We start from the raw sequence: 4,808 nt of genomic DNA, 5'->3' as shown, positions 1-4,808 counted from the left end.
AAAAAAAAGTGATCGGTATAGCATGTCTGCATGTGATTTCATAACAGATATTTGCACTTTTCATCAAGCATGTCCTAGTATGTATAAAATGAAATTCGATACATCATTATCCTGTAGCGCTCATACGCATTTCAATTTTATGTGGCGCATGTATGTACATGTATAGAAACTCACACCTAATACAGCCGCCCGGGCCAATTGTTAAGTCACCCATTAAAATTAATGATTACTTTACAAGCTGCAGAATAGCTTCAATAAGTCGAAAACATTATCCTTATGAATTCACTATCACATTAGCTACATTTTCAGAAGTTCTACGACGTTACTACTATTGTTCTTGTATGTATCACTTTATGAAGATGAGGATAGAAAATAAATCCATACGCATATAACAAATATGTATGCGAAAAAGTCTCCCTCAACAAGAGGTGCGAACAACTTAAGAATAAATCCTCTCGCCCTCGATAAAAGGGAGAGTGTTAAAATTTTCTTGTCCCACTCTTTGAGATTCGAGCGCCAAAAATCTTCTTGTGCTCATTGTTTGAGACTCGAGCGCCTAAATCCTCTTGCTCTCACTCTTTGAGACCCGAAATGCCTAAATCCTTTTGTTCTCACTCTTTGAGACTTGAGTGCCCAAATACTCTCGCTCTCACTCTTTGAGACTCAAGCGCCTGAATCATCTTGCTCTTATTCTTTGAGACTGGAGCGCCCAAATCCTCCTACTCTCACTCTTTCAGACTCGAACGCCTAAATCCTCTTGTTCTCACTCTTTGAGACTTGAGCGTCTAAATCCTATCGCTCTCACTCTTTGAGACTCGGGTGCCTAAATCCTCTCGCTCTCACTCTTTGAGACTCGAGCGCATAAATCATCTTGCTCTCACTCTTTGAGACTGGAGCGCCCAAATCCTTTTGCTCTCACTCTTTGAGATTCGAGCGCCTAAAATTAAAGAAAGCGGCTCTCAAGCCTTTGATAAAAAGAGAGGGTAGAAACCCTCCGACCCCAAAAAGCGGCTCTTACGCCAAGAGAATAAGCGGCTCTTATGCCCTCAAAAGCATCTCTCAAGCCTTTTGATAATAAATAAATAAATAATAATAATAAAATGGAAAATGATGAAAGCGGCTCTCAAGCCTTTGACGAAAAAGAAGAGAGGTAGAAACCCTCCAACTCTTAAAGGCGTCTCTTGCGCCTTTGAAAAGAAGAAAGAAAGAAGAAGCGGCTCTCAAAAGCCCTTAAAAGCGGCTCTCAAGCCTTTGACAAGAAAAAGAAGAGAGGGTAGAAACCCTCCAACTCCAAAAGGCGTCTCTTGCGCCTTTGAAAAGAAGAATGAAAGAAGAAATGGCTCTTAAAAGCCCTTGATAAAAAATGAAGAGAGGGTAGAAACTCTCCAACTCTAAAAGGCGTCTCTTGCGCCTTTGAAAAAAAAAATGATGAAAGTGGCTCTCAAGCCTTGACGAAAAAGAAGAGGCTCTCTCAAGCGTTTAACAACATAAAAGACGCCGAGAAGAAAGCACGCCCGAGAGACACCAAGAAGATAGCAATTCTAAGTGACACCGCACTAGGGGACTTGAAGGAAGAAAGCCCAAGAGGCGCCGAGAAGAAGGCGAGTCGAAGATACACCGCACAAGGGGACTTGCAGGAAGTGAGCAATCCCAAGAGACGCTGAGAAGAGGGCGAGTCGAAGATGATGTAAGACACGAAAAGACAGGAGAGGATACATGTTGGACATTCTCATTTCAAGAAATGTCTATAAATAGGGATCCTCTCTCTACTAATAAAGGGAGAGCCAACTTCTTGTGGCTAACCATGTACTACTTTCTAGAGTAGGCTTCCGACTCTACTATGATATTTGTACCTAAAACAGTATACAAATTCAATTTATTGTTCCACTAATCACGATTGATTCCTCGAGAAGTTGTGCACTTTAAATATGTCGACGAAGACGTCAGTGATCAACAATGAAAGAAAGAAATGGCTCGTTGATGGTGATGGAGTTGTCCATGGCGTTTTGTTGTGTAAGGAAATAGGAAGAGATAGATGATGAATAACTAAGAAAGAGAAATTTTTTTATTAGAAAGTAAAATTGGTTTTGTGATCGAAAAGTTACGCAATAGGAGAGGCCGAATTGTGCACCCGGTTTTAGAGGGGTGCACAAATTTGGACTCGAAGATGTATAAATTTAGGTACACAATATACGATATATTATATTATGCCAAAAACTTATTAGACAATTATTTAAATTGAAAATAAAATCTCAACATATTTGTTATCAGGGGATATCTTTAAGTTTAACTTAAACATTTTATTTTACTTAATTTTTAAAATTTAAATTTAGAATATAACGATAATTTGATAACTTATTAATTTATCGATAAATTAAAAGTTCGCTACATTAATAGAATTTGGCAGTCTGAGACTATTAATTTATCGAAATTTTACTGTAGTTATATAGGTACACCAGCAGCTCCTACATAGGGGTGTAAATTGGTCTAGGTCGGGCAGCTTGCTCGTTTCTTAATCTAGGACAGGCAGGCCTCATATTTAGCCACCCAAATTCCAGTCAGGTCATGCAAGCCAGCTAAAAGCAATTATTTTGAACCCCAAAGCTAAAAGTAATTTCACATTTCGGTAACCATGTCAGGCGATCGACCAGGCTACAAGCTTTTTGTACCTACAAAAATTTCGTAATAACTGATTTGAATCCCATTAACCATGCACTTTTGGTAAAGGCATCTTGGAGAATTTGTACTACAGATGATACTTTCCTAGTATGTTTTATAAAAGCCAAATACTTCAAAAACTTTCATTCTCTTCATCCCCTAAAAAGAGGGACTCTACCTTATCTTGAGAGAGTGTTAGATCTGAGCTTGAATTTATTAAGAAATTCAGCTGCTGGTCAATTAGTAATGGTAAGCGGATTCTTATTTTGCAGGACAAATGGATTCTGCATCAAGATACACCACATATTCCTTCTAGCAATGCAAGTAATCCTTCTTCATATATTTATGTCTCAGAATTAATAGATGAAGATACTAAAAGTTGGAGAACTCAATTAGTTAACAATCTCTTTGATCCAGGTACTGCTCAATAGATTCTGCATATGAGAATTCCACATTGCTCTTAAGACAGGCTATATTGGTCCCTTACTAAGAATGAGAATTTTACGGTAAAGTCATCTTATTATGCACTCTACAATATGAAGAACCACAATGGACTAGCTACATATAAACCTTCCTCGGCTAATATTTGGAGGAAAGTATTGAACATAAACGTCATCCCAAGAGTTAAAATCTTTATCTGGAAATGTATCAAAGACATTGTTCCATCTGAAAAGAGATTGAGTAGAAGAATCTGGCAGGAGGATGTTATCTGCAGTAGATGCAAATGTGCTACAGAGACCACAATGCATATTATATATGAGTATGATTATGCAAGAGCAGTATGGTTCAGTGTTGGTTGCAGACGAGATGATAATCAATGGAATACTCCAAGGAAAAGGATATCTTCATGGTTCACTGGTGCTGACTCTTCAATCATCAGTAAAATTGTCATTATCTGTTGGTTCTTATGGAAAGACAGATGCAGTCTTGTGTTTGTAAACAAATCTCAAACACCACAGCAGTTAATTCATGCTATAGACAGATCTCTCCTAAGTGCTGAATCAGCTTATAAGAAGAACAATAATCCCGATAAGAGTATAGTGGTTCGTAAATGGCAGCCACCTGATAATGATTTATTAAACTTAATTAACACTGATGCATCTTATTGTGATAGACCTAAAACAGGTGGATACAGACTAATCTTTCGTATTGGAGCAGGTACTCATGTAGCTTCAAAGTGCACCTGTTTCAAAGGGGCGTTGGATGCTCATCATATGGAGAGCTTAGCTATTCTGGAAGGAGTGCAATGGAGGATACAATTAGGACTCATCAAGAAGATTATTATAGAGTTTAATTATCAAAGTCCCATACAAGCTATCCTAGGAGAGGTATCTAATATTCCATGGGAGCTGCGTGGCATTGCCGAAGATGCACGTTTTCAGTTAATGTTATTTCGATTCTCATTCTTGTAAACGTATAAACAGATTGGCTAATAAATGTACGGATAAACTAGCTAAACATGCTCGAAAAGAGGGAAGGGGAGCAGATTAGCTATAATAGGTGGGACGGGGAACCGCCATTTTTCCTGTTAAAACTCTATCATGTATGACAATGTTTAGATAAATAAAATTATTTTTTGAAGCAACAAAAAAAAAGGAATATAGAGATTGGATGAACCATCCTAACCCGCCTATTTAAGCTAACCAGGCTAGGCGTCCCATAACATACTGTAACAAGTTTTGGGCTCTTGGTACAGGCAGGCTCAGACTGGTAGAGGCAGGCCAAGTATTTTTGGTCATTATTCACAACTAGGATGTGCGAGAATCTCTGAGATTCAATCCTACACAAATTTTCCTCGGGCCCGTTGAAGTGATCAAAGAGCTTCGAGCGAGCATTGACAGGCAAAAGTAAAAAGATAGGATATTGGGTTTCGTTTTTCTGAAGGTAGGAGAAAAGATAAAACTTATTTTGAATAAAAATGCAAGTTTAAAACTTATGTAAATATAATTAACCCCTTCTGGTTAACCCGAGAAACAAAAATGGGATAGATTTATGAAAAATCTCCGCAATTCGAGAAAGAAGAGAAGTTGTTCAAAATCTAAATTAAGATCCTTGAAATCCAAGCTAAGACGGTCTTTTCCTTCTTTCAGAGAGGCTTTTCAGACCCAGTATCCAGATGCGGAGATAATACATAAAATACAGTCCTTCTC

This window comes from Papaver somniferum, chromosome 10, assembly GCF_003573695.1.
Source record: "Papaver somniferum cultivar HN1 chromosome 10, ASM357369v1, whole genome shotgun sequence".
NCBI lineage: Eukaryota > Viridiplantae > Streptophyta > Magnoliopsida > Ranunculales > Papaveraceae > Papaver > Papaver somniferum.
The sequence above is the reverse complement of the archived record's forward strand: the minus strand, read 5'-3'. Positions refer to the sequence as shown.